Source organism: Dipodomys merriami, unplaced genomic scaffold, assembly GCF_024711535.1.
Source record: "Dipodomys merriami isolate MVZ:Mamm:240054 unplaced genomic scaffold, mDipMer1.0.p SCAF_9, whole genome shotgun sequence".
Classification (NCBI taxonomy): domain Eukaryota; kingdom Metazoa; phylum Chordata; class Mammalia; order Rodentia; family Heteromyidae; genus Dipodomys; species Dipodomys merriami.
This window is the reverse complement of record NW_027206512.1, coordinates 48,409,626-48,432,741: the sequence shown is the minus strand read 5'-3', so window position 1 is coordinate 48,432,741 and position 23,116 is coordinate 48,409,626. Positions and strand designations below refer to the sequence as shown.

General features: G+C 35.5%; 1 protein-coding gene across 7 annotated transcripts in view; it reads left to right on the top strand.

Moving 5' to 3' along the window:
* The window catches only part of Pcdh7 (protocadherin 7), a 420,201-nt gene that overhangs the window by 307,325 nt on the left and 89,760 nt on the right, over window positions 1–23,116 (top strand). Inside the window, exon 4 of one of the 7 annotated variants that reach the window (XM_070012533.1) lies at window positions 10,743–10,759. The exons of the other annotated variants lie outside the window; for them this stretch is intronic. The gene's annotated coding sequence lies outside the window, so the exon portion shown is untranslated. Of the gene's footprint in view, window positions 1–10,742; window positions 10,760–23,116 lie in introns of those variants that run through there. 7 annotated transcript variants of the gene reach the window in all.

Below are 23,116 nucleotides of genomic sequence, written 5' to 3'. Positions count from 1 at the left end.
GATTAAAATCACTTTAGTTCAGAGTGATATATTGAATTAGTGGAAATGAATGATGAATGATTTCTTTATGTGAGTGCATAGAACATAGCTACCATTAATCAGAAACTGGAAACCTTTCTTGAGTTTAGGCTAAGTTAATAAAGCAAAAATGAATCCAAAGTTGGTCATTCGGTGATTCACTAGGTAAAACTTTATTCACTAATATCCTACTGTCCTACATAATGTAATAACTTTCTTCTGATATGAACATTTTGAGTTTTAAACATTGTATCTAAAGGATAAATATCTTTCTGCCTATTTTGTGGTTTGGGACTACAAGTTCAAATTAACAAACAAATGAAATGATGTTCCACTTAGTAACGAAAGAATTTGTGCGTCAGCATCTCTATGTCATTAATGTTGAGCAAATATGTGGGCCTGAAAAGTCCATAGAAATATAATTGGGAAGAAAGTCTGGAAAATATTTCTCAACTTTTTGTTTAAGAAACATGTACAAGTGGCTTTTGAAAGGACTGAATTCTTCAAAAGTGGGCTTGTATTTTCACATTCATTAAAATTCTATAAGGCCAAATGAATTTGGAACAACAAGTCTGTAGAGATTTTTGTTTTGTTGGCTCATTTGTTTATGTGACACTTAACATGAAATTGTCCCAATAAGTCTTTCTGAAAGAGAGAGCAACATACGTTGTCTTTCAGTGTGTTTCTCACAAGGGATTTACTAGGTGTCAGCTACTGTCTATATCTTAAATAGAAGTCGTTGCTTGTTATTATTCTGGGGATGGGTTGTGAGTGATGACAACATTTTAGAAATTTGCTGATACCATAGATGTTTACTGTCAGTCACTGAAGTCTTGATCTCCAGAGTAGCACTTTCGGGGATGTCTTTAGTTTATTGTGGATGTGGCCTTGCATGGAATTTGGAACTCTGGTGTTTTTTTTTTTTTTTTCCATCACCATGTGCATCCTACGTCATGATGTAAGCAGTGTGATCTACCAGGTTCTTTCACAATTACATACTGCACTTGCCCACCATCCAAAGCAATTGCTGCTCTAATTCTGACAGAGAACCTTCAGAACTTGAGGCCCAAATAAACCTTTTCACTTTATAAGTTAATTGCTCCAAGTATTTCAATATAGTGATAGAAAGATGCCTACTGCAGAAACTTAGGAGCAGGGTGGAGCAACTCATTGGTAAATCATACCTAGCTATACAGAAGGCTGTTATCTAGGGAACTGTGATACCAAAGTCCATGATACTCTAAATAAAGAAAACAGCAAAAAAAACTAGGCTGATGGCATGGCTCCGGTGGTAAAGCATTATTCAAGCAAAGTTTGAGGCCCTGAGTTAAACCCAAATACCAACTGACTAGCAGCCAGAAAGAAAGGAAGAAAGAAAGAAAGGAAGGAAGGAAGGAAGGAAGGAAGGAAGGAAGAAAGAAAGAAAGGAAGAAGAGCACAAGGACAGCACCCAAGCCCAGAGTTCAAGCCCCACAACTGACAAAAAAAAAAGAAAGAAAGGAAGGAAGGAAGAAAGAAAGAAAGAAAGAAGAAAGAAAGAAAGAAAGAAGAAAGAAAGAAAGAAAGAAAGAAAGAAAGAAAGAAAGAAAGAAAGAAAGAAAGAAAGAAAGAAAGAAGATTTAATACACAAATGCTGATACTTTATTTTCTTTTCATCTTGCATTTTTTTTCTTGGTGTATTTTCAAGAGTATTCTCTTTGTATTTTGCAAGTGTGAATAGCAAGCTTGAATTCCCATAGCTGCAATTTCCAAATTCACAAGTTCAAATCACACTATGGACCTCCGATTTCTTGGAACCATGCAATTCTAGACAAATTCTAGAGAGTGGCGAGTTGAGCATGTTAGTAAGACTAGTGAGGCCCCAAACTGTCACTGAACCGTCCTGCAAACAAGGGAATTATACCCTAAGCAGGCTGTTTACCCAGTTAGCTCTGCTTTACTGGTTATCCAGTCACGTTTTCTTTATCCTAGGGCATTTTCCTTCCTGAACATGCTGTCCTATTTTGTTTTTTTAGCCCAACAGTATGTTTCTGCATGTTGGAGGTGTGGAGATTCCATTGAATGAGTCCAGCTCTCCTTAAAAAGACAATTCTGTTCCACGAAAGCGTATTTTGCTCTTTCGAAAATATCAATAAGCACTACCTAAAGGGCATAAAACAAACTGAGAATTTTAAAACAGCTTTCAATTCAGGGAACTGAATATCATTTTCCTTCAAGAGAGTTGACGGCAACAGAGGACAAACGGTAGCAACGGGAGTAGGAAAGTTAATCAAAAAGTAATCATGTGAATCCAGGCGGCATTTCCTGTGTAACAAGCTACGAGTGTTTCTGTGAGCTTGTGTTCTGCGAGTCAAGGTGAAGGCTTGCATGAACTGAATGTGCAGTCTTGCTCAGTAATGTAGAAATCCAGAGCCCAGAGGTCCAGATCATGTGACTTTGTTCAAGTCTTTCAGGCTTTTATTTTTATTCATATATTTCGGGGTTTTTTTGAGCAATCATTCTCTTACTTTCTTGGATTCCTGGATAAGAAAGAAGAATGACAATGCCGAATAATCATTTTCTCAATAGTCATCCAATTATTAGATTAATAGCAGTGAATCAAATATTTTTGGTACAAGGACCATATTTATTTTGCTCAATTGAATCATCCAGTCTCTTTTTTTGTACTTCACATGTTGCACGGATGATTGTTAAATTTGTGTGACAGGCCAGGTATGCAGGTGCTGGTGGGTCAAGCTTATAATCCTTACCTGCTCAAGAGGTTGAGGATTGTGGTTCAAAGCCAGCCCAAGTACAAATGTCCCTGTAACTTTTATCTCCAATTAACCATGAAAACAAAACAAAACAAAATCCAGAAGTGGAGTTGTGGCTCAATGTTAGAGGGCTAGCATTAAGCAAAAAAGCTCAAGGTCAGTACCCCAGCCCAGAATTCAAGCTGATTGGTAATAAATACATTAATATGTAACTAAATAAATAAGCATGATTTTCTTGATGAAGTATTCTAATAAGTCATAAGAATGACCATAGATCATATATATTTGAATATGTGTGTATCATTATGAATAGTATATGCAGAGTGTTTCAAGTAAAAGGATAGTGGTGAATTAACTTGCAGCCTATTATTTTGAAGGAAACTGTAGTAAGCATTAGGAAAAATCATAGTGTATACATAATAATCTCAAAAATTGCATTCCTGACTTATTACCTTGCTCATGTAACTGTAACCCCTCTGTACAATATCTTCACAATAAAAATATGTATTAAAAAATAAAAAAGAATTGCATTCCTTAGGGAGAAAAATAAATGTGTTATATAAGAAAATATAACAAGTAATACAAAACCATAAAAGAAATAATAACATTCAGTGACATGCAATAAAGAAGATCACTTTTTACAAGACAATGCACATAAGAGGGTAGTGCCATGGCAAGTTATAAAGAGTATAACCCCATAGTATTAGCCCAGTTTTCATATAGCAGTAAGTAGCAGCCACCTCCAAGACAAACAGCAAAGATTAGAATATGGATATTTTGACATTGAAGAAGGGAATTTCAAGAGGCAGGCATATCTTGGAGAAACATAAAACAAAAAATAAACACTGAGCTTTTGTGAACTAATATCATAATTTGCCTGAGCACACGGACTTACAAAAATAGTGGAATGCTTAAATGGGGCCAGATTATACAATGTCTTGAATATCTGAATACACAGCTTGATTTTCTATTACATTGGTGGCAAGTTGTTACAGGTTTTAGCACTAGAAAGACTGACCTAACAGTAAACACAGAAGAGAAAAGCTCGAGAAAGAAGGCTATAATAATGTCTTATAAGGAAGACATAGAGAGTGTGAAACAAAGCAACAGTAACAGAATTTAAGAGGAAATTACATAGGAGAAAGATAGGATAGAAAGAAAATGCTCACAGGGAGATAGCTAATTAGATAAGAAGGACAAATTAAAGGGAAGTTTCTAACCCAGCGTTTGGTGAAAGAATGTCCTTTAGAATATGTAGAGGACAGAGAAGTGCAGTTTGACTTAGGGACTGATGGTAATATATTTGAGTTTGGATATAGCGGCTGAAGTGTTTAAAATATATAAAGAATACATGGACCACCAGGGGAATAGGGAACAAAGGGCTATAAAGATCTAGGATATAAGGTGCAGGTAAGCTGGAAAGATGTAGATACAGGAACTTTCCTTATGGAAGTGGCAGTTGCATTGAAGACATTGCAGAGAAAGATATAGAGAATGATGAAGTTTACTGTGGGTGAGAGGTGGAGGTAAGAACTTAATAGAAACATTTGGAGAAATAAAAAAGCAAACAACAACAACAACATCAAAAAGCTAAGATCATCTCTCCTGTCTCAATATTTTCCTCAGGCTAAAAGAGAATGAAGCATGGAAAGGGATATTCAGTTTGCAAAGGAGACCATGAAAAATGCTTTGGTATAGCAAAAAGGACAGGCCAAAGTGTCTGGAGATTAAAAATTAATGGGGAGGAAGAAAATGAGGATTGTTGTACACAGTTTACATTTCTCTAAGGATGTCTAATGATGACAGAAAAAAAAGCAAAGATGGCAGCTTCAGATGTACTTCATGTGTGCAAGTGGCACTTTCATTAATGAACAGTTTCTGCCTGTTTAGACAAATGAACAATTAAGTAAATAATAGTGGTATTTGCCACTGAGACAAAAATAATGAGGAAGTTATGGACTATAAAGGGGTTGTAAGAAATTAGCTGGCTGTGCAGAAGGCTAATGCATTCAAGATAAGCATACGTACAATTTTTTTTGCATATAGATATTGTTAATTTCACATTTCATATTTCTATAAAAACAGAAATATTGTGACAGCAATATGGCTCTCTACTCATTCTCATCTTCAATGTAATTATCAACAGTAAGACTGTATGAATCGTGGACTCTGATTTTGTGTTTATTCTCATTGGTATTCCTCATGCTAATGAGGATCGAGACTCTCCTTTTATATATTTATGTATTTAGTCTCAACTTTGGAAAGGTAATCTTGATTTAATATATATATATATACGGAAATAAAGTATAGCTATATTTTGCACTACAGAATTATTAGTAATAGCTAAGTAGTAAAACAAAGAAAAATATGAGTGTTCTTAGTAATCTAACTTAATATTTTAACAAATAATGATATCAAGATTATTAATTTAACTGGCTGTTCTTAGTAAACTAATGTAATATGAGCAGATTAATGTAAGCTCTACAGCAGCTCATTTTCCTTTTTGGAGTGTGTGTGGGGAAATCGATGCTTTTTTTTCTTTGATATTGTTTTCCCAAGTGGAATCTTAAAATCCCTGTTGATAGAACTTGAGCTACTCTATTATTAACTTATATAGTCAATATATATCATCTTTTTCATTTTGTGCTTTCTTCATAGGATTTGTATTTGATTGAGTACATCCATTCATGTTGGGGTCTAGAAAACAATTCTACAAAATATGTATGTCATCATGTGTATGTGTATGTGTGTGTGTGAGCGTATGTGTGCGCACATGCATGTGTGTGTGTACACAGATGTTTCTCTGTGTTGAGCACAAAATGTTCTGGGCCAAAGAAATAAATCAGGAGTTTCACCAAATACTCAGACTGCCTATTATGTTTTTTTATGAGAAGTTGTAGCATGATAAACAGACTCTTTTGTCCAGTATGGTTCTTAATTTGATACAGTCAGGTATGCAGATAAGTTAGTAATATATTTTCTAGCTAAAATCCTCATTACCAAGTCATATATATTCTCTATCTATGTTTAATCCTTGTGATGTATATTTCCCATTGTACGGAAACCAAAATGAGTATACGTTGTATTAATTTGATAGTAGGTACAACAGAGCCCACCTTCTGAGGAAAGTTACACTAATCAACATCAATTACTTTCATTGGATTTCTTCTTAAAAATCTTTAAAAATGAACTTACCTGTAGAAGTTTTAATAGGTAGATGGTGCTGCATTTCAATAGCATCCTCAAGAGGGCACTGCCTCATGTTTTATATACTTTATCATTTGCATCCTTTCATTAAGACCCCTGGCAAGGTCCCTTGCAAGGGTAATTTTAGTCAGATTCTATTAGAAATTCAATCCTGCACTATGTATGCAATGCACAATCACACTATTTGTAGCAGGTCTCACAATCTGATGATACAAACCATGGGTTGACTTGTGCATCGCCACATAAATTTGTGTCACTAATATTCTGTACATTGATTTACTTAGGTGCAAGAGTTCTAATCTAGTTTTTTTTTTCCATAAGGATCCTTCACAATTTCCCCACTCAATATTGATTTCATTTTTTGGTATATTATACTTCTGCTAAAGATTGCTTTTCCACTGCAAACATACACATAGCAGGATTAACACCAGAGTGAGATATTGGCGTGTAAATAGCAGCTGTCCTATACACACTCTATGTGAATACGGGATACGTTCTTGTCATCTTTAGGTTGTTGTGAGTATGTTTCTATAATATTAAGATAACTTCACTTTTATGTCGCACATTTTTAAAGATATCCAATGAATTTCCTAGCTCAATTGAGAAATTTATAATTTTTGTTTTTGGTGAGAGAAAAAAACATGAATTGTTTTTCTGAAATATATGATATGTTTTTAACTATTTAGATAGAGATTTAAAAAGAACATTGAATATTGCTGGATGCTGGTGGCTCACACTTGCAATTCTGGCTACTCAGGAAGTTGAGATCTAAGAATTGTGGTTCAAAGCCAGCCCTGGTAGGAAAGTCCTTGAGATGCTTATCTCTTTTTACCACCAGAAAACCAGAAGAAGTGGAGCTGAGCAAAAACAGCTCAGGGACTGCACTCCAGCCCTGAGTTCAGGCCCTACAAAAATAATTAAGAAATAAAAAGAAATTTAAAAATCAAATACTTGAAATCATTTTCAAAAGTATACACATACACTTGTTCTCTCTTTTTCTGTCTTTCACACAGAACTTCTGTTTGGAGTGACTTTTAATTTAATTGTTCAGAGAGGCAGTGTTTTCTGTTAAGCATAATAAATTACAAGTTTTGAAGTAGTTATGTTTGTTTAAATGATATTTATGTTTATCATATTAAGGTATTTCTTTGGCCAATACTACTCAAGAAGATAAAAAGCTCAATTAATATTCATATATTATTTATTTATTTATTTATTTTGCCGGTCATGGGGTCTGAAGTCTAAGTCTGGGTGCTGTGCCTCGGCTCTTGAGCTCAAGGCTTAGCGCTCTACCACTTTAGCCACAGCATCACTTCTGGCTTTTTCTGCTTATGTGGTATTGAGGAATCGAACCCAGAGCCTCATGCATCCAGGGCAAACACTCTACCACTGAGCCACCTTCCCAGCCCATTTTTACATTTAAAAAAAATGAAAATACATTTAATTCATAGATATATTCTTATAGTAGACATACATATCTACTGTATCTATTCATTTAATTCATAGGTATATGAATTCATATACCTATGAATTAAATGTATAGTAGACATTACATGTCTACTACAAGCAAAATAGGAATTATTTAATATGTTTTATTAATAGAGAATGAAAGGACTACTATTGTTACAACAATTTTCTGTGTGTAATGGAGCTTAACTGTGTTTGGTTTTGGTAGTTTCAGAGAGTTAAATTTGACTGGTTTCAAGTTAACAGGAAGTCTGGATTTTTGTTTTGCTTGTTTGACTTTTTAGTAGACATAATTTTAAAATGGTTGAGATTTTCCTTTTCTGCTGGCTACATGAACACATAATGCAGGTTTAAATAACTAGATAAATGGACTCAAATGTTCTGGAAGATTAAGTAAATGAATAACTTCATGTGGATTCCTCTTCAGCTGTTGTTGTGGGCAAATCTTCAAAAATGAATTTACTCTGCATTTATAGCCTATTTTACTCTGCATGTATACCCTATCCTAAACCATGATTGCCGATTTATAAGACTTCAAAGTGCAAATGAGTGCGCTCCAACATTTGCCATCACTATATTTTTTGTTTGCCTTAATTCAGGGATTACAGCAGTGGGATTTGTACAGCTCCATCTTTTGAACAACTGCTCACTGTAACAGGAACCACCATCCCTGCTTTTCCCTCATTAGCTAGTTTCTATCACTCCATAGGGCTCAATTGTCATTCCCCCCCCACATAATTTATTCCTAAAATGGACTCCCTCTTATTGAAAGAGAGATACAATGAGACAAAGAGTAATTGTTTCGCTCACTTATTTGATTCTCTGATGTAGTGACTGATTTATTTCAAAGAATGCTTTATAAATTCATTGTCTTTACATTTTGAAACCAGTGGTACTTTGTCAAGTAATGAACGCTCCTCTTTGTTGCTTTGTTTTCCCTCCCCCACAGTATAAACCCTGCTTTCACTATATTTGATGTCAGTATAACTTGTGGAGGAGATGGGGAAAAACCAGTTGTTTAAGGATACAGGTGGACCTGTTGCAACAATGAGAAGTACAAGTTGTCATGTCCAAAACGAGTTTTACAACGTCGGTGGGGGGGAGGGAAGGAGAAGGATTGGGATTGGAGGGGAGGGGGGAGGCTGGGAAGGGATGTGAAGGGTAAACAAAGGAGGAGGCTGCAATGCTTGGTAAGAAATGTACGCATTATCCTGCCCATGTAATTGTAACTCCTCTGTACAGTATGTTCACAAATAAAATTAAATTAAATTTAAAAAAAAGTAATGAACGCTCACATTTAATCAGATGTTTCTCTTAATTGAAGAGCAAATAGGCCACAAGCCTTTACCTATCCTTTGATCATTTTGGATCCTTCCTCTAGACTATTTGTGTATTCAAAATTGATTTAAAAGACAAAAATACTCTCATTTGGTAGAAATCAGTTCAGTGGGTGCACAAACTTCATAAGTGAATTTTTATACATCTACATGCATTACAACTTATGACTTAGTTGTACTTTTAAAATAATAATAAATTTTACCTTCTATTTATATAGTAATCGCACTACTCTAAACTTTAAGAAATTCTTTCTGTGACCATGTATTTAGAATATGAGTTCCCTTAGAAGCATCCTTTCCTCTTTCACATAATTCTATCTCTGCTATTGAGTTAAACATTGCTACAGGGAGGGGTATTCACTTAATATGTTTGAACAAATGCACACAATGAAGCTGTTACTCAGTGTTCTTTTTTTGGGGGGAGAGACTTTTTTATTGTGAAAGTACCATACAGAGGGGTTACAATTAAATGAGCAAGGTAAGGAGTACATTTCTTATCAAGCATTGTTGCCTCCTCTTTTGCTCTTTGTTTCCCCTTCCCATCCCTTCCCATCTCCCCTTCCACAAATTATAACAACATCAAATACAGTGAAAACAGGGGTTACACTGTGGGGGAGGGACATACAAAGCAACAATGAAATATCTTATAAATATGTTAGAAACAATCACAAGCAAGAAAAAACATTTGAGTGTTCTTCAGTGACAGGTATAAGAATAAGAACAACTCATAGGTTTTAGAACCCAAGGGGTAATGGGGAAATATCTCTGGATTTCTTAACTAGGAATCTACTCAGTCCCCAAGCAAAAGCATGTGTGTTTATGAAGTCTAAAGACAGATTAATAATCAGAGTATCACAATGTTGGGTAAAACTTAGTCATTCTGTTTTCAAGAAACATTATATCCAAATAAGGCTTGCAAATATTGACACTTTCTACGCCATGATAATATAATTATGACTAGTCCTCGGGCTGGATGCCAGTTACAATCTTTCCATGTCAGTAGAATCCAAGATTAATTTGCTGTGATTAGCCCAGAATTACTTTGCAGGCTTTCGGTTCATTTATGCAAGGACTTAGCTGTTCATTCCAACTCATTGCATTTATAAAGATGCTCACAAAAGTCCTTGAAGCCTCCAGCTTTTACTACAGAACTGTTGATTTTTTCCCCCTTATGCCAGACACTCAGCTTTTCAGAAGAAGGCATCCCACTGGTGCTGTTGAAAAGAGAAAAAAAAGGCAAAACGTAATTCCTTAAGTAAGGTTGCTGTTGCTACTCAAAGGAAATGCACTTAACCCAGTAGTGTGAGCTCTTTTTCCAAAGAATTCAGTAAGAACATCATAGCAAAATGTCTTCACAGAGCTTGACAAGGAAAAAGGACAAAATACTCTTTTAGAATAAATACACAAGTGAGGACAAGGGAAATGTTGATGACAGGTATAATTCATCTGAAACCCACAAACAGAAAAACAAACCGTGGTAACAATTTACAGGGTGAAGTTTAACATTATCACCTGAATGGGTCTCTGAGCAGGCAAACTAAAATGAGAATAGATTAACTATGAGCATCAGTGCCACTGTTCAGTTCTGGGGAAACAGATTCCATGTCTTACAAAAGCCCCGAGTTAGAAGGAGTACAGGCATGGGTGTGCAGGGATGATTCAGTTTATTAAGTGTACTCAGAAATGGATATTAAATGTTACAATGCTTTCTTTATTTTCCTTCTAAGTAACAGAGATGAGATAGGGTGAGATAGTTCATGAACTGACACTATTGATTGCATCTGTTAATCTCATTAGAACAAGTCACAAAATTTGACCTGGATAACTTTGAAGTCAGAAGTTCACCAGCTTAGATATCTGCAAAGTTGGGATTCTCATCTGACATGGTTGGATGCAGGTTAAATGTCATCATCTGGATCCTGTTTCATTCTTTCCTTCTCTGTTTCTTTCTTTGATGTAGTGCTTTGGCTCAAATCCAGTTCCTATGCACATAGGTAAGACCTCTTCTCTCCAACTCTTTTTTTTTTTAATTGTGTAAATACCATACAGAGGAGTTACAATTACATGGCCAAGATAATGAGTACATTTCTTATCAAGCATTATTGCCTCCTCCATTGTTTCCCCTTCTTATCCCTTCCCATCTCCCCTCCCCCCAATCTCTCCCTCCCCCAATCCCCCCCCCCCCCCCCCCCCCCCCGCCAAAGTTGTAAAGTTCGTTTTTCGACATAACATCTTGTTCTTTGTTTTGTTTTGTTTTTGTTTTTTTATTGTGAAAATACTGCACAGAGGGGTTACAATTACATGGGCAAGATAATGAGTACATTTCTTATCAAGCATTGTAGCCTCCTCCTTTGTTTCCCCTTCCCATCCTTCCCATCCTCTCCCCCCCCAATCCTCCCCGCCCTCCCATCAAAGTTGTAAATTTCATTTTTGACATAACGACTTGTACATCTCATTGTTGCAATGGGTCCACCGGTATCCCTGTTTAAACGATTCATTTTTCCCCTTCCCCTCCACAAATTATACCTACATCAAATACAGTGAAAGCAGGGGTTATATAGTGGGGGAGGGACATACAAAACAACAAAGAAATCATCTTATAAATATGTTAGAAACGATAGCATGAAAGAAAAAACATTTGAATACTTATCTTGGGGTTCATTTCACCTAACATCAACTTATCTGACCTTTTTTGCTTGTCTCAGACATACTAGTTATTGCAAATAAGGGAAACCATGGGGCCTATGTTTCTTTGGGCCTGGCTTACTTCACTTATTGATCCGTCCTCTTTCTGTCCTCAGAGTGACAATTCCCATCTGTGATTTAAAGACAGCCACTCTAGTCCAGTCTCAGGCTCTTCAGGAAAGCCAATTGGACACACCAGATCAAGCACTGTGTAAGAGAATGTGGTTTATATGGATTTGCTGAGGTCCATGTCAGTTGTGTTTTCTGGCATTAGTATAGCTAGCTCCACAGGATGTAGGCTCAAAGCAGAAAAGAGTTAGGCCATCCAGGGTTCATAAGTCTCTTTCTCTACATGATAAAGAATTAAGAGGAGAGGATTAGTGACATATGGTAAAGCAGAAAGTTTACTGAAAGCCAAAGTATAGTACGAAGTATAGCCATAAAGAGAGGCCCTGCAGTTGGAAGTCTGTTGAGCTCGGCTTCTGTTAGAGTAAGAGGTCTCCTCTCCTGTCTCCTTCCTGGGCTGGCCTTCCTTTCCTAGCTTTTGCTATGACAAGCCTTCTTGGCTCTTTGTATTGCTTCCTGTATCTCAGGGTACTAGGGTAGAATTAAGTCCAATTACTCATGTCTGATGTACATGAGGCATTATCTCAGTACTGATACAGGATTTTGAGCGAGAACCCAGGGCATTTGAGTAGGAGCAGGAAGCACTATGGGAGCAAGTAACACCATGTTGGCTGTGATGTCCACCATTTTCTATCTCTAGCTACCTAACACTTCTTTTCTTTCCCTCAAGATGTGCATTTCCAAAGCAATATAGTATTTGCAACAAATCATGGGATGTAGATTTGGGGTAGCCAACGCAATGCATGTATGCACACTTGTCATTAAATTAGTAGTTCACAGAGGATCCATTTCTCTGCCTGTAATACCAAAAGCAGTGTTCAGTGACTCAGTACTTCCTTTGGATGTTCTCCAAGTTCATTGCATTCTTTAACTTTAAGAATATGTTTCAGGAGGGCAGAGAAGAGTAGCCTCAGGCAGTTTCTTGCCAAATGCTGGATTTGTGTCAGATTTATTGCACATCAATTTGAAGAAACAGCTTACAAAAATATCCTTATTTGAGAACTGGATGTTGATTCTGCTCTGACTGTACTCCACCAGGAAGAATGGCATACTTTTTAAATCTATTATACAGATAAAATACAAGTAGGGGCAAGTATGCAAAATAAAATCTATATGACATAACTTTACTTGCAATATCATGTCTTAAATAAAATTACTAAGAAAAATTAAGACACAGGTTCTCTGCAAGAGTTCAAGAATAGTAATTTGTTCAAGGGAGACTTGGGTATAAATGATGTAAACATGACCCATGATGTGTCATGGGTACTCATGTTCATGAATTAATTAGACTCATGTGCATGAATGATGACAATGCAATGTAGAGTTATTATTATAAGTCTCCAGTTTTACTGATGTAATATTTGTATTAAAGAAGAAGGTAGAAATTTTCTCCTTAGACTTGCTCTTTTTAAGAAGTGCATTATAATTAAATGACCTATATTTCAACACTATCTGAAAAAGAGTTGTTTTTGGAAATAAAAGTAAGAAATGTTGGTATGCATTTCTCAAAAAAATCTTTTGAATCTATCTCTTTTATCTGTGTGCTAGTTACTGAAAATTATAATAAATAGATTCCCATGAGTCAATTCAGTGTCATATTTATATCCATCTTACACGCATCTCATAGTCTCTCCTCTACTCCACTCATATACTTAGAGCCGAATATCAGTTGTGAGTAGCATGTGAATCGTACTTAGTCACTTGGTTCACATAACTATTTATCATCTTTGCTCATTGAGTTGCCTTGGGAACATCAGTTCTTTCTTTAAACTATGGGTCACATCTTTTAAGACCTTCCTTGAACCCCCGAGCAAATATGCCTCATCTTTTTTTGTATATTATTATTATTATTATTGTGAAAATACCATATAGAGGGGTTAAAATTGCATGGGCAAGATAATGAGTACATTTCTTATCAAGCATTGTAGCCTCTTCCTTTGTTTCCCCTTCCCATCCCTTCCTATTTCCCCCTCCCCCAATATGCCTCATCTTTTATCAGAGCCTCATTGGACACACATTTGCTCTACCATGTCTCTATTACAATAATCTACCCTCTTTGAATGTCTCTGCAATGGAATTTTTAGTTTCTTCATAACGGAAATCATGTCTCATGCATTTGTGTAACCCATTTCTTAGTATTCCACAGAGTTCTTCCTAAAATATATAAGAGATAGAATTCAGAATTATAATTTCCAGCCATCATATGCACTTATGCATATGATATGCACTTATTTTGTTGTTAATCAAAGTATTATAGCTCTGAAAAGTTGCCTCATTTTAAAATTTCATTCCTAGTAAGGACAATGAAACATCATAGCCTCACATGCTTTGAATGGGTAGCAACTGAATTTAAAGCACTTCATTAGGCATGCAGTCTTTCTGTGTAAAAAAATCTTACACCCTATTTTAAGTAAAAACAGATTCGATCCTTTTAAAACCAAAGAATTTTTGTTGTTACTGTTTTTGTTGTTGGGCGTGCATATGAGTATGTAAGCCAAAGGAAGTATTTCATGGTCGTTTATTCCTTACATACAGCTTTGGAAAAAAGTAGGTGGTCTCTAGTCCTATGATGTATACATATTTTAGCATTATGATGTCAATTTTTCATCAGTGGTTATCTTATGAACTAGTTTTTGCTTGTTTCCTAGAAATTTCCTATTAATTTCATGATTGTCAACAAAGTGTTGAATTTGCAACTTTATAGTCTAGTAAAAGGCTAATGGACCTTATATCTTTGTACTAAATATAAATGTGTTTCATCTTCAACGCATTAGTGAGGTGTTGAGTTGGTGTAGGAGGGGTGAGTTCTCCGTTTCTGATCAGTCCTAGCTAACATTAAAGTGCCCTTTGTCAATGATTTAATTTGTTGTTGTTGTTGTTGTTATTTTTGGTCATGGGGCTTGAACTTAGGGTCTGGGTGCTGTCCCTAAGCTTTCTGTTCAAGGCTAGTACTGGACCACTTTGAGGTCTGGTATTTATTTCTATCAAGATAAGAGTTTCATGGACTTTGCTGCCAGGGCTGCTTTAAACCACCATCAGTCCTCAGATCTCAGTCTCCTAAGTAGCTAGGATTTACAGGCATGAGCCATCAGTGCCCAACAATGCCTCAATATTTTTGTTAAACTGATATGTAAGTCTGTCTATTCCATCAATCCGGAATATTATCTTCTTAATTAAGTATTTTGGAGCTACCAGCAGCAATTTTTCACTGTAGTGTTGAACATCAAGACATTATAGACTCATGAACTGGAATTTGTAATGCCACTGAGAATGTAGAAGTAGAAATAGAACAAAACAATGCCACAAATTCAATCCAAAGATCCTTTAGTGAAGAAAGTTTTAAAATACCGGGGGCTTAGCTAAAAGTTAAAGCATTTATGTAGCATCCATGTGGCTATGGGTTAAATCCCCATTACTGCTAACAACAACAAAAATAAAACATATCATTTTCTTATAGAGCATGAATCCTAGGAATCTAATCTTCATTCTCTCTCAAACAACAAAAAAAGGCTCTTTAGGGAATAAGAACAAAGTAAATAACTAGGGGTCAGAAGACTCATAGCAAGCATGAATGATTATGAAGAATCTCTTTGAATATGCCCTTTGTTTCTAACACACTCTAAATGTTGTCCAATTGGATAAGCTGCTACTGAGGCCAGCAGCTGACCAACTAGATGGTTTATTTGTCATAGGAACCACTTGTGTCAGATTGAATTTCAAACTACCCCAAAGGAAAAGAACAAAAGAAATTAATCTAAGTAAATCTGTCCTTACAGAACAAAAAGAGATTTCATATTGTATTTTAAAAAATATTTCATTATAATTATATAAATTACAATTTTATAAAATTTTGAGGATACAAAATCATACTATGATTTTTAATACAGTGCATAAGTACTTTGAAGAGATAACATTTGGGGGGATGTGGACACAGGGAATTTACTCTTACAATATTGAAATTAGATATGTATTCAATTAGCTTTACTCTGCATGTAATGCAATTGAGCAGAGAAAATAAAACCAACCCTTTTCCCCTGTCTAAATGAGGCTCTGTCCCACTTGACTATCATCTTCCTCTTCTTCCACATAGTCCCAGTCTCTGGTAACCCGATCTGTCCTAGAATTTTGGTTGCTTAGATTCTACATGTAAGGAAAAGTGTGTAATATTTGCTTTTGGGTGCCTTGCTTATGTCACTTAACATAATGTCCCTCAGTTCCATCCATATTGTCCCAAAAGAAAGAAGTTTTCCTTTTGTAAGAGCTGAATATTATTCTCCTGTGTGTATTTTGCATGCACACATGTGTTTGTGTATGTGTGTGTGTGTGTGTGTGTGTGTGTGTGTGTGTGTGTGTGTGTGTGTGTGTGTGTGTATCCTATATTCTTTATCATTCTTGTTGATGAACCCTGATTGATCTCTTTACTTGGTGAATATGAATACTGTTTCAGGAAAACAAAAGTGCAGAAATCTTTTTCACATACTGATTTCAGGTCTTTGGCATAGATATCCAGAAGAATTGCTGTATGATATGGTAATTTCATTTTTAGTTATTTTGAGAAAGCTCCATACTGCCTTCTGTTGTGTTTAATATTAATTTATACTTCCTTCAATACTGTGCCAGTGTTCGGTTATCTTCTTATCCTGGGCAGCACTAATTGTTTATTGTATTTTAGATAATAACCATTCTAACAGGTGTGAGGTGAGGTGACATCTTATTATCAGTTCAATTTGCATCTTCCTAACAATCCTTGGCATTGAATATATTTTCATGTATCTATTAGACATAAATGTCTTCTTTTGAGAAAAGTCCTTTGCCATGTACTAACCAGTTTGCTTATTTAGTTCTCTATAGAATTCCTTACATATGTCATGTATTAATTCCTCATTGCATGTATGGCTTGTAAATATTTTCAGATTGTGTTGATTTTCAGATTTCTGTTCATTGCTTCCTTCTATGTACAGAAAATATTTTGTTCGGTTGTAATCCCATTTGTACATATTTGCTTATACTGTTTGAACTACTGATGATGTCAACTCTTAAAAAATGTTTCAAACCTAAAATTGTATGATTTTAATATTATTTATTTTTTGAATGAGCAAGCATTTGTAAAGACGCTTCACTGTAGTATTCCACACATTTATACTGTGAACTTAGAACAAATTTAACATGTTCCCCCACATGTTCAATCTACACTTTCTCCCCTAAATTTTAAATAGTGTTGAGTGGATTTTTTTCTCTTTCTTCAACAATCAATCCATTGATCTATTTATCTATTGATCTATTTGTGTATTGTATATGACATGTCTCCTTTCATTTTCCGTCACCGGAGTTTGGATGACTTTTTTCTTTTTCTCTTTTTTTTTTCAATTTCTTTTCTTGTCTTTCAACTTTCTTTTCTTTTGGTAAATCAGGTTCCTGGCCTTCGTTATACCAGTGAAGAATTTAAGATATATTTCCTGTTGGAAAGTTATGAGCTTCTTTGTAGAATCTAAAATAAAGTTTGACTTAATGCATACATGTAAAAAAAGGAAGCCACATTCTCTGCTTTCTGTTCACAAGTGCCCACTTGAAGTCACACCAACTTTGAAAGAAACTCCTTTGCTTGATTGGCATCTTCTAATCCTACAATATTGTAACTTTCTCAGTTCCTCTGCCCACTGTAAGGAGATTAGAAAGTAACTAAAGCATTTATCATATCTGGCATTAAAAAAATAAGTTGAAATGTCACATGATCAACCAAATTAGCAACTTGCTTTCTCTTCCAGGAGCCATTATATGAGAAAGGCAGAATGGTTAAAGATGCGGACAGACACATCTTAGTAATGAGTTCTCAGTTCCATTTTATTGAGTGCAAATTAGATTTGTTTATCTGTAAGCTTCTTTTTGAAACTTCAATTCACTTGAATGTTTTCCCTATGGTGTTATTTATTTTAATTTTTTGTAAGTTGGAGATTATATGGCATCTATTAAGTCATGCAATCAATCTGTCATAATTTTATTTGTCTCATTTTGTTATTTCCAACTGCTATCAAACTTTTAATTCTACTTTCCTTTCTAGTAAAATTTAGCTGAATCCATTTACACATTCAAATCTAGTTATTTTTGGAATTTACAGATAACAAAGCAATTGTATTCACGGTCACACACCTGGATTTGACACCCACCAATGTCTACTTTAACTGATACTTTACCATCCATCTTAATGTGAAACATTTCTTAATGTCCCTCACCTCTCAAAAATATATGTTAATTTTGCCTAATGCAACTATATTCTTTTTTTTTTTTGTGAACATACTGTACAGAGGGGTTACAATTACATGGGCAAGATAATGAGTACATTTCTTATCAAGCATTGCAGCCTCCTCCTTTGTTTCCCCTTCCCATCCCTTTCCACCCTCCCCCCACCCCCCCCCACCCAATCCTCCCCACTCCTCCCCCTCCCCCCCCAGCACCAAAGTTGTAAAGTTCGTTTTCAACATGACAACTTATACTTCTCATTGTTGAATGCAACTATATTCTTAGGTTTGTAGACTGATGTTTTTGGGTAAAAATTTAAATTTCAGGGAAATTAGGATAAATATAAAGATATATTTTTTTGTTTTTTGTTTTTGTTTTGTTTTTGTTTTTGTTTTGGTCAGTCTTGGGGCCTGACCTCTGGGCCTGGGTGCTGTCCCTCAGCTCTTCAGCTCAAGGCTAGTACTTTACCACTTGAGCCACAGCACCACTTCCAACTTTTTCTGTTTATGTGGTGCTGAGGAATGGATCCCAGGGCCTCATGCTTGCGAGGCAAGCACTTTCCCACTGAGCCACCTTCCCAGCCCCATAAATATAGTTTTTACTCTTTATATCTTCTTACTTACTATACTTCAGTATAGTAGCTGTACATTTTGGAGTCTACAAAAGCTATGTATCATAATATGTTTTTAAGTATTTAATTATGGATAATAACAGTTTGGGAAAATGGTAGATATAGATACATTTTCTTGTCATTTTGAGGCAGGGTTTCATTCTGTAGCTCAGGGTGGCCACAAATGTTATTCTCCCAATTTGGTCTTTCCCCAGCTAGGATTACAGGTGTACACACTATGCCTGGTTTAAGACTTAATTCTTTAAAACACCTGTTGGCAAATATTTCATTCATCTACTAACACGTGACAACACACTATGTACTAAACCCTCAGAGTCTGTATAATCTTCTTTAAATTTCCTCACAAAAAACTACTCCTTGTCTTTGTTAATGATAAAAATGTTACATTACTGCATATGCATTATATAATATAGTTATAATACATAATATAATATAATAGTATAATTATAATTATATCATAATTCTCAAATTCTGCCTCTCATTCATTTGAAGTTACCAATTTTCTTCATTTGAGACTCAGAATGCATCCTATAAGTGGACTTAGAAAATGGCAAGTCAAACAGAAATACTTAATCTGTTAATTATATATTTGACAATATGTTTAAAGTCCTGTGTCTGAGTTAATGAGTGCTTGAAACTTTTATCTAATTTTATGAGTGCTCAACAGTGAAGACTTTTTAATGCCACTGATCACTAAGACTAACTGGAGATATTTTGTACACTAGGAATATGGCTGAGCTTCATTGTGAAGAGGGAAATATGTCTTTATAAATTCCAGAAACACTATAATCTTTAATGTTCAGCCCATTTAGAGCTGTAATGAATAAGTGAAATTTGACAAAAAAATGATCGGAGAGCTGGAATTAAGGGTTTGTGTGGTTTTTAGAGCCCTCAGTGTGTGCAAAAATGGTATTGTTAAGTTTGCTTGAGTATTTTGTGAGCTCAAACAGAAAAACAAATGCAGATAGAATCCATTCAGAATATTGATAACCACTGAAAATATTTTTCTTGGTTTTATTTACACCTTTCCAAGAAAGTTTTGGTTTTCATAAGGAAATCACAATCCTGTGATCTTCTGTTTTCCATGCCTACTAGAAACTTGCATAGGCTTCTGTTTCTCATCACCTCTTATCTAACCCTTCTCATGTAAACTCTTCCCCAACTCTCCCCCTAAGTCTTCATGGTAAGGGAGTAAAGGAAGACATGCTCTGAAAAAAACAATCTATCAAATAGAATAAATATTGTTTTTAACTGTAATGAATCCAAGAAAACAAGGGAAAACCTTACTGTGTCTTAGCAAACAATCTTGACTCTGTTGATAAACCTGATAACAAAGGTCATGGCCCAATCACCACTGCAGGAATCTGATGCTGTCTCTGCATTCCACTACAAAAGTGTCAGGAAAATAAAGTAGCACCAACTACTCTAAATGGAGAGAGAAATCAGGAACACTGACACCGCCATTGTTTGTTCATTTAAAAATATTGCTTGCTTCATTTTTTTTTTCTGGTCTGGAAGGTCACATCTGCAAACTTCTGTATGTATGTCTCCATTATTGCAATCAATGATATCTCCATGAATTTTTCTTTCCTTTTATAAAAAATATTTTAATTTTTTGTCAAGGTGATGACAGAGGTGTTACAGCTATATAAGTAAACTAGTGATTACATTTCTTGTCAAACTTGTTACCCCCCTCCCTCATTTTTCTCTCTTTCCCTCGCCCAACCCTTCCCTCCAAGATGTACATTTCCAACATATTGTCTTCTGCGGATCATGGTTGCATTTATTCACCCTTTGTCCTTTGTCTCACCATTTTGTTGTTTCTCTACCCTTCCTTAGTTCAGATAAATGTGTATACAATACCCAGGGTATCAAAATCGACCAAAGTGACAACAGAGGATAAACCATAGGGGAAAAATCACAAACGAAAAAAAAAATCACGTAGAATATTGAAAATAAAACAACAACAAAGAAAAACTTCTTGTGTCCATGTCTTGGAGTTCATTTTGCTTAGCATCATCTTATATGGTCATATGTACATAGGTATTGAGTCATTCTGCTCATCTATCAGATTATCCCAGTTGTATACTAATTGTTACAAAGAAGAGAAATCATGGAACTTACATTCTTGGGGTCTGGCTCACTTCCCTTAATATGATTTTTGCCAAGTCCTTCCATATCCTTGCAAATGGAGCTGTGTCATTCTTTCTGATGGAAGCATAGAATTCCATTATATCACATTTTTTTTCACCCATTAATCTACAGAGTGGCATTTGGGTTGGTTCCATATCTTAGCTTTGATAAATAATTCTGCAATAACCATAGTTGGGCTTGTACCTTTAGTGTGGTTTTATTTTTGGTCATTTGGGTAAATGCCCAGAAGTGGGATTTCTGTGTAATAGGGATGGAAAGTATAGAGGTTCCTCAAAAGACTATTCATAGACATTTTTTTAAGGAAAGGTTTATTGAGCAACTGCTGAATACAGGAAACACAATCAGAATGCTAATCTGAAGTGATATTCTTTGTAATGAAAGATGTAAACACACACACATTCTAAGAATTGGTAGGAACATAGGAAGGATGATGAAGAATTCAATGGTGAGAAGACTCTTGTAGCAGATGTTATATATACAATTAAGTTTCAGTGACATTGACAACTGAAATAAGATTGTGAAGAATCTCCTGTGCAAGCAAAATTTGTCATGTTGAAATAGTTAGGAACACCAATTGCTCCAATCCAAAGTGTCCCTCCCCCTTCCGCCCTCCCCCCCCTGCCAATTTCACAATACAGAAACACAAGTCTTTTATCAAGTAATTCTAAACCGTACATGTGTGTTTGTGTAGGTGTGAGTAGATATGTGTGTGAAATTATATAGGTAATTTTCACATATGAAATTTCACATTTGAAATAATGTTAGATTAATTTTCATGTAAAGCACTATTTCTGTGTTCTTTGTTTCAGTAATTGTTTTTAAGAGTATGCCCAGTGGTGAGGTTTCCTTGAATTCATGTCGATGATTATATAAGCAATGCTAATTTATATTTTTTGCAGCTTCATTTACATATGCCAGTCCATTAGAGCAAAATTTACCCCAAAGCTTCTAAAACTAGCACACAAATCGTTATAATTCAGCTAGGCAGATTTCATTTACCTGTGAATTAAATGATATATGTGCATGACATTCAGTTGCAAAAATGATTTTCAAATTTTTTATTGCTTTTATTTTAATGAGCTTCCTGAGGACAATAAATATAATTTGACAGCTGATTTAATTAAGGAGGTAAAAGACCTTAACAATTGAGGTAATATTTTTTTGAAAATTATTAAATGAGAAAGTTAATTGCCTGGCATACTTTCACATTAACTGTGTTGGCATTCTAGTGACAAACTTAATAAACATGCTTTTATATAGACAAATGTGATTCAGATAATGATGGAGTCTTTGAGTAGAAGCTTCTGGATACAGACATTCTCAAGGGGAACAATAGAATGAGTCGAGCCAAGGAGAAGAAACAACAGAGCCAGTGATGCACAGAATTGTGAAGCTATTTACAGGCTGACACATACTGCCACATGTGAGTGGCTACAGATCTAAAAACTATTGTTCCACTTTTATTGGGGAAAGTCACAAGTCTCCAAAGAAACTGAGGTACATTGTTCCCTTTACATAGAATTCTGAGGCTCAGAAGATGTTTTGTGTTTCTCTCTTTTAATTTACTTTTGAAAATTGTGATTTTTTTTCTGGCTTTATAGATTATTCCATAAGATCATTTTTGTAAGGTATCAGGATGGGTCTTATGGTCTAAGATCAATTTTATGTCTTCAGGTTTTCATTTTTGTTTCTGAAGTTTATAGAGATAGTTAGGCATATTTTAAGTAATGAAATAGTGATAGATTTTGTAATTTATTTTTATTTTTATTTTTAGTCGGTTGTGGGGCCTGAACTCTGGACCTAGGCACTGTCCCTCAGCTCTTCAGCTCAAGGCTAGCGCTCTACCACTTGAGCCACAGCGCCACTTCCAGCTTTTTCTGTTTATGTGGTGCTGAGGAACTAAACCCAGGGCCTCATGCATACAAGGCAAGCACTCTACCACTGAGCCACCGTCCCAGACATTGAAGCAATTCTTTTTGTTTGTTTGATTTTGGTACTTTTTTTATTGTAAAAATACTCTACAGAGTGTTACAGTTACATGAGGCATGTAATGAGTGCATGTCCTATTGAGCATTGTTATCTCCTCCTTTGTTTTTCCACTATCATCCCTTCCCTCCCACCTCCACAACTCCTCCCCCAATCCCCCTTCTTACACCGGCCAAAGTTGTAAAGTTCATTTTCAACGTAGTGTTTTGTATATCTAATTGTTACACTAGGTCAACCTGTATCCTTACGGCATTTTGGTTTTTCACTTCCCCTCCCCGAATTAGAGAAGTGTGTATCTTTATGCTGAAAGAAATGAGGTTTTGTTATTGTGAAAATACCGTACAGAGGGATTACAATTACATGTGCAAGGTAATGACTACATTTCTTATCAAGCTTTGTTGCCTCCTCCTTTGTTTCCCCTTCCCATCCCTTCCCATTCCCCCTCCCCCCCGCCCCGCTAAAGTTGTAAAGTTCGTTTTTCCACATAACGACTTGTACATCACATTGTTGCAATG